This window comes from Sarcophilus harrisii, chromosome 3 (genome assembly GCF_902635505.1).
Source record: "Sarcophilus harrisii chromosome 3, mSarHar1.11, whole genome shotgun sequence".
Lineage (NCBI taxonomy): Eukaryota > Metazoa > Chordata > Mammalia > Dasyuromorphia > Dasyuridae > Sarcophilus > Sarcophilus harrisii.
The window spans coordinates 184,333,729-184,346,097 of record NC_045428.1 but is presented as its reverse complement, the minus strand read 5'-3'; positions in this window follow the sequence as shown (position 1 = coordinate 184,346,097).

Here is a 12,369-nt window from a genome sequence, read left to right as displayed (position 1 = left end):
CTCAAGAGTGAAAGCATTCTCTCGGGGAAAGTATGCATATATGGACCAGTATAGTGAGCTAACATCTGGGCCCTAATTTAAAGATCATAGAAGAAATAGTGTGACAACAAAGGCTTTCATAACATTCATATACTTTCTTCTTGTATTATATATTAAAAAGAAAATTCAGCAAGCAGAGGTGGAGAGCATTTGGGTAAAGGTCAATGGAAGCTACCCAGAGTCTATTATTTCTTTGCTAAGAAGGAAGCATGTGTCACTCTCAGTCCTCTGTGGAAAAAGATTTGTTTGTATACTGATAGAAATGTCATACCCATTAAAACACATATTAGTCTGACACCCTTTTTTTGGAAAGGGAACTTTCCCATGTGGTTTACTTCTTTTGAAATCATATTCCAAGTTCCAGGTTGGATTTTTAAAAAGGTATTTATAAAAGTTGGAAGCCAGGCAGAGAAGGTTGAATCCAAATGAGAGAGAGACTTGTAAAAATTGCATTAGAACTACTAAAGAATAGAAAGAATTGAAACTGGTCTGGGGAATTGAAGGAAATAAAATTGTATTTTATAGTAATGACTCTTTGTGGTCTCTTCTAGCAAATACTGAAAAAAAAATATCAAAAGAATCAAATAACATTGCTGCTTAAACTAAATAGGGACAATAATAATAGAAAATAGAAAAAACAGAGAAATGACGAGGAAGAAGAGGATAAGATGGAGGATGATTGGAAGAGTATGTGGAAGTGGAGAAGAAAGAGGAGGAGGATGTAGAAGAGGAAAAGGAGGGTAAAAGGTAGAGGAGAATGATGTACTCTTTTCAGTGCTGAAATGGCTAGTGCTTTAAGATGAACGTAATGCTTTTTAATTGTCACTGAACAAGAGGACCCCTGAGTCAGAGAAGCTTTAAAAAAAAGTTATCCCATCACGTAGATATAAGTTTATTAGAAGTGAAAATACATAGGCTTGAATTTTAACTGTAATTCTCAGTTGCTCTCTTCCCTTCCCTTCTACAGATGCTGTCAGAACTAGTCTAGTAATTTTCCTCAGAGCTCTGGGTTGCAAGTATAAAGAGACAAATTCAAGAAAAAAGAAGCTGACCCTGATTCTAGTGCTTAGTGCTTTTCCAGCACCATATGCATGGACCATGTTCAGGGGTCTTTTAGTAGAAAATATATATAGAACAACTAAACAGACTCCTGGTCCCAGAAGCAGTTCATTTTCATTAGACTAGTGACCAAGCCCAAGAAAACTTCTTCATTTATTGAAAAAACTGACAGATGTAATTGCTGAGCTACTTACAGTGATCTTTTGAAGATTATAGGGAATAGGGGAAAGTACTGTAGTTCTGAGAAAGAAAAATGTCACAATTTTCAAAAACAGAAGATAATGGATTCTGAAAATTCTGGTTAGTGATCTTGACTTTGATATATAACAAAATGTTTAAATATATTCATAAAAGTATGATTAGTAAATATTTAGAAAAAGAAGTGACCATAAAGAGTCAGTATGGCTTTATCAAATATAGTTCATGTTAGAATAATCTAATTTCCTTTTTATCTGGGCTACTGGTAGATGAGGGAAATGCTATAAATATAATTTACACAAATTTCAGCAAAGTATTTGACAGTCATTCAGTCTAATCTTGTGGAAAATTAGGCAAGCTATAAAGTTAGACACAATATAAGGAAATGGATTTGGAACTAACTTAATAGATATGCTAAATGAATAAATATCAATAATTTGATGTTACCCTGTGTAGTGTTCTCTCCAAAATGTAATGTTCTCTGTTGAGGTTTTCTTGGGGCTCTGGAGGCAGCCTTCCTTTCAATTTAGTAATCACCACAAGTGCAGCCAGGTGTAAAAGTCCACATCCTTTATTATCTCTTTCAAAGTCTTGTCTCCTTTCCTGTGACCCAGTTAGCTTTCTTATAGTCCAGATCCTTTATTATCACCACCTTGGGGCTGGGCAGCTTTCTGGAGAGCCTTTCAGTCTGGCCTTGGTCTTAGTGGGGAAAGTACAGGAGTCCAGGCCAGCCACCAGGATGATCAAAGATCGAATTGAATTTCTCCCCTTGGTTCTGAGAGCTTAAGCTCCTTCCACCAGTCCTTTGCCTTCTCTCCGAATGTCTCCTGGATAAGACTCCTAGCTTATATGCTCTCTAAAAAAGATGTGAATCTTGTAGAACTATAGTAAGTACTAAGTACATGTACTGAACTAGATAACTGTTAAGCATTATGCTAAACAACTATTGTCCCTTTCAATTCCACTGACTTAGCACTTTGTTTCAAGTTCTGGCCCATAACAATCTTGGTAGCAGATTTACAGTGAAGTAATGCATAACATACAGATACTATGAAACCTCATCAAATCTGCAGATGACAAAGTTTGGAGAGATATCTAAATACTTGGTGATAAAGTCATAATTCAAAAAGTTCTTGACAGGCTAAAACACCGGATTATACCTAATCAGATGAAACTTAATAGGTATGAATACAAAATATATAGATATTATAAAAAAATTTCATGTGTATTGTGGAGGTAGTATCATTAGACACATCATCTGAATGAGATCTGAAAGTTTGGGGAAAATTGTAGCAAGAAAAGTTAATGACAATTTAAGCTTTACTGAAAAAGGCAATTCCCAGGATTATGGAGAGAAGCACTTTGATTAAACTAAATGCAGAGTATTATACTCAGTACCTCAGTTTACAAAGGACACTAATAAGTAGAAGAATATCCAGAGGAGAGTATGTAGCATGGTAATGGGTCTTGAATTCATGCCTGCTCTAGTCTAGGTTCCATCTGATTTGACATAAATTGAATACTCAAGGTATTTGAATTATGTGATTTATTTTTACTAAAGTATACAAATACATATTTACTCTGCCTCTCCATTCTTTTATGTTACTTTCAAAGCCTTTTTGTATGTGTGTGTATGTGTGTGTGTATCCCTAGATAGATGTGACCTGAATATTAGTTTCATCAGAGATAAGGAGCTCCTTAACAAAAAGCCCTTATCTGCAGATAGTTGTTTATGTAAAGACTTTTGGTACCCCATATCATCCACCAAATATCACTAGAACAACAACCCATAAGGATTCTTGAAGGGATTTGGGTTGTTAAGTTATAAGAAGAAAATATTCAAAAGGAAAAAAAATATAGCTATTCTCAAGTATTAGAAGGGCATAAAATATGTGGAAGAGAAAAATGTTGCTAAGTGGAAGCTGTAAAGTAACAATTTAAACTGAATGGAATGTAGGGAAAATTATCTAAAAGCAGAATGTGCTAACTTAGAAGGTTTTTGGTTTCTTCTCTAGTTTTCAAGCAAATGCCTCATGACCATTTATAATTTATGATTCAAAGGGGGCATTCTTGTTCAGGCTGAACGAGCTAAAACAGGGCATCTAATGTTCTTTTCCAATTCAGAAATATTGTAATAATTAAAATGTTACCACAAAAACCAGTAGGTTTTGAGCTTAGAACATTTCTAACAGCCTTATATTCAAACCCATAATAGGACTTACTTGCTACAAAAGGGCTTTATCAACTTGGTGTATAGATGGTCTTTTAAAGACCTCTTCTTCCATAGCTATCCTTCCTGTTTGGATAAAGTGACAGTTCTAGTCATCCTTTATCCACATATCAATGCAATCAGTGCTCTCTACCACCACTACACCACCACCTCATAAAACACACACACACACACACACACACATCAGAGTTTTTCTGATTCTGAACTAAAATTTCTGCATCTCTTTCCATTTACCTTTAGGATTCCAGCAGGAAAAGTTCACATCCCTATAATCTTATTTTCTTATTCTTATTATTATCATTAGATACATTTTTAATGGTGTAGGTTATTTCTAGAGAAATATCTTCACTCTGTTTATTCTATATTCTGAAATTGAATGGATGATCCTCTTCTTTGTTACATTGATTCTATAATGTTTTTCAGAAACAATTTACCTACAAAAATTTAAGGTATTTTTCTATTATGTCAACATAAAGCAAGAATTATAAAACATTCAAAACAAACTATTGCTTAGAAATAGTAACATTTTAATTACAAGCACAAGCAGGCAGTAGATTATAAATCTAGAAAAAAGAAGAGAAATGATTGTTCAGTATTCCTACTGAGCCATCCCACAGAAGCTGTTTAACAAAAGAGCCTGTCAAAGCACAAAAGCTTGATAATCCTACAACAAATAAACTTTTGATCTAAATTTGGTGTCACCAAAAACCTTTTCTACTGGGAAGTGAATTCCCTTGCCAAATGACATGGGTATTCTGGTCCCTTGCCTTGAATTTCTGATTTTTGTTCAGTTCAGTTAATTGAAACAGGCATTTATTAAACATCTAGTATGTGTATGGCCCTAGGATATACAGAGAAGAAAAATTAAATGATTTTTGCCCTTGAGGTGTTTACATGTAAATGAATAAATTGGAATTATTGTTTATAAATCAATCTTTTGTAACAAAAGTTTGTCAATGCAAATTAAATCTATACATGAACTTTAAAAAATGAACTTCTTTCTATAAAATCATAGAGTGATATCCCACTGGATTGTGTGTGTGTGTATATATATATATATATATATATATATATATATATATATATCTCCACTTGTGTGTGGGTGTGTGTGTGTGTGTATAAACCTTATTCCACCATCTGAGAAAAACTATCAAGATATCCTCAAGGATAGAGTATGGTCAACTTTGGAAACTACCTCTAACTAAACTAAATTCACCAGGACAGTAAAATCCTAATTCATTTTTACTTGTGAGAATTTGAAGACAAGGATGATTAGGAGCCACTTAAGAATAAAAAAATTCTCTTAGATTTTCCCAGCATTCAGTTTATTCATGTGCAGTGTGATCAGAAATTAATCAGCCTAAAGGTCTTGTGAAGAAAGGCAGAGAAATAGTTTTCTGGATTTCTCTATTAGTAGTTTAAAATAAGGTAAGTCACCACTTCAGCCACAGATATTTTGTTCCTCAGTACTTCTTACAGTACTTAATCTTTACCCATATTTGAAACTTTTCAGCACAAGCAGCATTTTTGTTTACTAAATATTATTGCATCCCCCCAATGTCTATTATAGAATATTGAACAGATAAAGAGACACAAAACCATTCTCAAAATTGTTCTGCTTACTTGATCTACATGATACATCAACAGATCTTCCCAAATCAGAGACTTGATATAAGTTCTCACTGCCAGCAATGAGCAGGAATGGTTCCAGTTCCCTGATTAGGCAATAAAGGAAATAAAATTAGCAAAACTAATTTCTATGGCAAATTGATATAGCTGATCAATTAAGAAAAATAAAAACAAAACGAAACAAACAAAAAACAAAGCAAGCGTCTGAGCTTTTCTTCTTTATCTAACTGAGAAATTGATTGATATACTATAGTTTGTGATTACTATCTCATGTGATCCTCACAACAACCTTGGTGCTTAAGTGTTACTATTATCCCCATTTTGTAAATGAGAAATTGAGGCATAACATATGTTTAAGTGGCAGGTTCAAGGTTATATAGCTAGTAAGTATCTAAGGCTATATTTGAACTCAGGTCTTGCTGATACCATGTCTGACATTATGGGATATAGGTATAAGCATAGCTATGAATACAGACTATTTATTATCTATTTATCTACCTACCTACATACATATATCTATATATACAAATATGGGTATACATATAAAGGTAATCACATGTATATTGTATTAATATTATTTATGGGGATGTAATTCCTGGCACAATATGATGGTGTCTTTTTCATGGCCTGGTGTATTTCCTCTATGTCTTAGGCTTTCACCATTGCTTATTTCTCTTGCTTCTTTAACTTCAGACTTTCACTTCTAGGAATATGAGACTACTAGATTTGTTTGCATTTTCTTTTCTGTTCTATAACTTTGGCATAAATGGAGGAGTGTAAGTCCACTAAATTGTCAAGAGGATTACTGTTCTATTTTATTAACAATATACTTAGTCTGAGGAGGGGCCCAACTGTTTTGAAGATAAATATGAAAAGGAATAGGATGCATTGACTTCCTGCTGTAGTTCCTACAAAGCTGCATTTTTCCCCCTACTTGTGGTTATTTTCTATCTTTGTTTAAAATGCCTTAAGTTATTTCCTTGAATTTATTTATCCAGTATATTACAGTGTCAGAAGAAGAAGAAGAAGAAGAAGAAGAAGAAGAAGAAGAAGAAGAAGTAGTAGTAGTAGTAGTAGTGGTGGGGGAAATCTTTAAATCCAAACCACTTTTTGCTAGAATAAAAGAAAATAAATGTCAAAGAAGTCATTTTTCATGGTAGAATTGTTTGCCCCAATAAACTGAGACTCATAACAAAGAACTATGCACATCTCATCTCCCTCTTTCCCCAGCAGTTTTTATTTTCAAGGAATCACTAAGAAGTTCTTTTTCCAGTTATCAGAGAAAGTACAAAAGATTAAATGTTCCAGGGAAATTCAGCATTTTTTTTTTTGTTTTTGTTCAATTTCCCCTGAATAACTAATACAGAACTTAACATGAGATTCAGCTTGGTTACTTCTATTATAAAAAGGAAAAATATAGATGAATTATTCTTGAATATGCCCTAAATATTTGAAGATCTTACAAAGTAATCACTTAAAAGTAATCATTTAAAGTCTTTTCGCATCCTAATGATTCCTGATTCACGACAAGATTTGCTTGTGTTAACAACACAATCACATAAGTCTTTTATTTTTCTATTTTTTCTATTTTGTATTCATGTTTTAAATAAATACATTTTAAAAATAAATTTCTTTTTAAAAGTGAGAGGAAAAAAGAGGGTTTAGGAAAGAGAGTTAGAAAATACTCATATTTAGTGGGTCTGACATGGATAAAGATATAGCAAAGGAGATTTAGAAGGAACAATTGACAAGAGAAAATAGTGTCACCAAAGCCTGAAAAGATGATATATATAAGCAGAGGGGGAGAAATTGTTCTTTTTTCTTCAGATCATAGACATTCAACATTATGGGGATGGATATAACAAGAATGGGTAGGAGTATGTTAACAACTGGGGAATGAGTCCTTGTGTGCCAATGGATAAAGGCAGAAGTTAGGGGCACAGTTTTAATGACAGTACTCTCATTTCAGATTCAGTTTTGGGAGGAAATGAGGCAATTATAAGACACTGCTTATTAAGCCAAAGAATTTTGATAGATTCAACCTTCTTCTCCTTTTCATATAAATATGTCCAATCAGCAAGTCATTAGTCTATTAGTCTATGGTACCTCTGATATTTTTAGGTATCTGCCATATCTGAAAGGCTTAGACTCCAATAGCTGGCACTTTTTATGATTCTAAAGATCTAGAAAGTTACATTATAATCCTAATTACCCCCTGAGGAAAGCTAATCATACTATATGTTAGGTCATGGGAGAGCTGTGTAAATCCAATCTATCAAACCTATTACCCTCAGAAACTTTACCCCCTCCCTTGGAGATTCCCACAGAGGAACCAGCTGCAAGGGGAATTCATCTTTAAGGGGCCATATATGAGTAACTTCTCAACTCAGCCTCCTAAAAAGCAACAAAAGTCAGTGTCTGTCTGGAGTCTCTAGTTGGTACAGGTCAATCAAAATGTCCTGTTTCCCCCCACCAGAAAAAACAACAACAATAACAAAAAAAAAAAAAAATAGCACAACATAACCTGACACTTTCTTACGAATACATAGAGAATCCAAGACAAAGAAGACTCAGACTCAAACTAAGAAATGAAAAAATCTCTAGAAGTTCATTTGCTAGAATCTTCAAGATATACCCCTTAGATCTGGAGTATATTTTATTATGAATTTTTCAATCTGTGTCCAATTTGTCCTTGACTCTTCATGGAGATATTCCCATCAGTTAAGAAGTAATGCTGTTAGGGAAGAATAGAAGATCTCTGGATCTATAAAATGCATGAGGTATTTCTCAAGAGAAAGAGTGGGTATAAGATGAAATTGAGATGTGTTTTTTTCTTTCCCAATTGATCCCTTCTTAGGAATTTAACTTATATGTTCTTTCTTCTACATTTACTCAAATCTCTTGAATTCTTAACACACACACATACACATAAATACATACACACAAACACATAGACATTAATAAAATTCACAGACAACTCACCCAACTCCAAGAGTTATAATCAGGAAAAAAAGAAAAAAAATAATACATGTAAAGCTCTTTGCAAAACTCAAAGCACTATGTCAATGTTAGCTATTGTGATTATTTTATTCTTTTGCTTTTTTTGTTTTTATGAGATTTATTAAGGTCATCTTACAAATAAAATAAAAGTAAAAAAAAACATATAAAATGACTACTTAAATAGTATTAAGTAGACTAAGTAAATAAATGCTTTTATATATATATATATATATATATATACACACCAGTATAGCCCTGAAAAAAAAAACAGAATGAATTATTAAATAGATCTTTTGTGAGTCCTCAGAAGCCAGTTTGAGATTCATTCTTTCTTTCTTTCAGCAATCCTTTATTAGTTTGGCATTATTTATTCTTAGTAAATCCATTCTTTTTTGTTTGTTATAGTTATTAAATTGGTAGATCAGCCAAATGTCATAAACATTATGTATCTCAATTTCAGAAAGATATTTGATTTCAGCAACGATATTCTTGGGGCAAGAAAAAATGTAGACTAGATGATGACACAAGTAAGATCTGTAACCGTTGTATGTTTATTAATGGACCCATATCTATCTGGAAATTAGTTTTTAGCGATGTCATAGAATTCTACTGCTGGTCCCATCCTGTTAATTTTTTTCTTCAATGGTTTGGGTGAAAAAATAGAATTTTTGATTAGCAAATATGTGACTGATAGAGGACTGATAGGATAGAAAATATAGTAATGATAAAATCATGATTCAAAATTATGATTTGCCTAGCTGGAACTCTGAGTTGAAATAATAGGAATAACTAAAAAGTCCTATACTTTTTGAAAAATCATTTTCTCTCAAATAGATTGTAAGAACTCTAGTTCTATCACTAACTTGGTATCAAAACATAAATTGGTCATAACTACTTTGGGCTTCATCATTTATCCAATAAGTTGTTTAGACTAGATGACCTCTTAAATCTTTCCTAACTCTGATAATCTATGATTTTGGTTAATATAAAAATATACTGAATATATTGTCTTTCTGAAATCAAATCTGGCTTCAGTAATCCTAAGCAAGTCACTTAACCCTGTTTGACTCAGTTTCCTCATCTGTAAAATGAGCAGGAAATGGAAATGCAAACCATTCCAGTATCTTTACCAAGAAAACTTCAAATTAGAGAGTACTGTTACTTGACCTTAAGGTTAATAATGTTTGTCAGTCTTGTATGTGCAAGAATATTTGTGGCAATCTGTTAGAATCCTAGTGATAACTCAATGGAATTGATACAATGCTTATTAGTTCACACATTAGAGCAAATCTTTATAAGGTATTAAGTCACTAGTATTGATAGAAACAATGCTTAAGTTAACACCTTTGAGAGTTCACATGTAAGCGCACACATTAGTTCACACATTTGGGGGATTTCAGGGTTCAGTATGAGGTAGCCAAATTCACACCTCCCATAATCCCACTCTCAGAGGAGCAGTCAACCTTCATACAAACAGCTGAGCTCAGTCAGGAGAGTTCAGTTGAAAAGATTGAGAGGGAAGCATCAGTTGGAGATTGAGAAGCCACGAGTCAGAGTAAAGCTAGAGGCAGAAGCTGGAAGAGCTAAAAGACAAGCTGCAAAAGCTCTTGGAACCAAGAAGGGAGAGAGACCTCTAAGAAAGTTAACCAGACCCAAGGAAAGAGAGAAGACTTGGAAAGAAAAAATAAATATTTGGATTTTATCAGCCGGCTGTATTTGAAATGATTATTGATTGGAACTGAAACTAAGGCTGCTTCCAGAAACCTCCCCAAGAAACCTGCTCCCAGAAAGAACCATCATACATTAAAGAAAAGAAGAAGAACACCACAGCAGTCCTCTTTGTAGTGGCCAGAAACTGGAAACTGAATGGATGCCCTGAATAAATTGTGGTATATGAATATTATGGAATATCATTGTTTGGTAAGAAATGACCAGCAGGATGATTTCAGAAAGGCCTGGAGAGACTCACACGAACTGATGCTGAGTGAAATGAGCAGGACCAGAAGATCATCATATACTTCAACAACAATACTATATGATGATCAATTCTGATGGACGTGGCCCTCTTCAACAATGAGATGAACCAAATCAGTTCCAATAGAGCAGTAATGAACTGAACCAGTTACATCCAGGGAAAGAACTCTGGGAGATGACTATGAACCACTACATAGAATTCCCAATCCCTCTATTTTTGTCCACCTGCATTTTTGATTTCCTTCACAGGCTAACTGTACACTATTTCAAAGTCCGACTCTTTTTATACAGCAAAATAACTGTTTGGACATGTATAGATATATTGTATTTAACTTATACTTTAACATATTTAATATGTATTGGTCAACCTTCCATCTGGGGGAAAGGGTGGGGGGAAGGAGAGAAAACGTTGGAACAAAGGGATTTGCAACTGTCAATGCTGAAAAAATTATCTGTGTATGTATCTTGTAAATAAAAAGCTATAATAATAAAAAAAAGGGAAAAAATGTGTCAATGAGACTTCGCTGCTGAAATGCTAAGTCAAAGTTGAACTGCATTAATAGAAATATAGATTAATGGAAATAATAATCTCACTACACCCAAAATGATCAGGGAATATTTCAAATGTTATGTTGCATTCTTAGTACCAAAACTTAAGAACCCTGAAAAATAAGACATTGTCAACTCAAGAAGATGGTAACTAGGCTTGTTAGTGGTTTGAAACCCTATCATGTGAAAATAGGTGTAAATAATTGAGAATATTTAGCTAAGTAAAAAAAAAAATCTTAAGATAACAATCTGTCTTCAAATACTGGAAAGGCTACTATATGGACTTAAATTAGATAGCATTTTTCTACTAGAGAGCAGATATAGGAATGTTCATGCATGACTCCACTTTCAGTTCGATTTGCAATGCCTACACTATTTTTTTTTTCCTCAAAGTGCTCAGTAATCTCAGGTTTTATGGTCTTTTCTTATTCTGAATTCCATTTCTGTTTTCATTAGCATTTAACACTTCTGACTGTCCATTGGTCCTGGTACTGTCTTTCACTTTGGCTTCAGTAAAAGTACATTTATGTGACATGTACAATCATGTCACATACATACACCTAATCAATAAACTCCAGTGGATTTCTATTGTCTCCAGGAGCAAATAAAAATTTTTCTGTTTGGTGTTCAAGATCTTTATAAACCTACTAGAAGTGGCTCTATTCATTGTGCCACCCAGTTGTCCAAGGTAGTGTTGTACCACAGTTCTCTTTTATTGTTCTGCCTCAGTTTCCCTAAACTGTCCTGCCTCAGTTTTCCTAATTGTTCTGCCTCAGTTTCCCTAAATTGTTCTGCCTCAATTTCCTTAATTGTTCTGCCTCAATCCCCTTAGCTACAACCCGCCCCCCCCCACTCCAGTTCATTAAGACTGATATAACTCAGGGCTATTTACTCTAAAGTTATAAATTGTCAATGTGTAAACTCAAAAAGGGAGAGTCCAGACTTTCTGGCTCTAAATTGGACAACTCCTTAACTCCCAGTTTGTTAGAATTTATGGTCCTACCCCCCCACCTGTCAGAACCAGATTGATGATTCCTGCCTGGAGATTCCTGCTCACCAGAGTTTGGACTGCACCTCCCTGCCTTTGTTTAGCTACTGTGTATAAATATGTCATTGAAAACTCACATTCACTGATGGATGCTTTGGACATCAGCCCTAGGTGCATCATACCCTCAGCACAATCTCCTACTTTCAATAAAATATTAAAAACTCTCCATTCTCTATCTTACCTCAGTTTCTCCGGCATTACAGTAGCCCCTATATCCCAGTCAACTAGATCAATAATTCCAGAATCATCTTTGATTCTTCCTGTTTCCTTACTACCATGTTCTAATGTTTCATTAGTTTCCAAGTCCTTTGAAAATCTACCTCCAAAATAACTCCTCTTACCTTTCCAATCTTCAGATGAATTACTGTCTACCTAGTGGCCTCCTAGTATTTCACGAACAAGGCATTACTTTTTCTTGTTTATAGGCATTTTTTTGGTTATTCCCCTCTGCCTAGAATATGTTTTCTCCTCAAATTCACCTACCAATTTCCCTGGTTTCCTTTAAGTCTCAAATAAAATTACATCTTTTATAAGAAGCCTTTCCCAGCCCCACTTAACTCAACCCTGTTAATTATTTCCTATTTATCCAGTATCTGTATATGGACTGTGTTTATTTATTCATATGTTGTCTCCTGCTATTAGA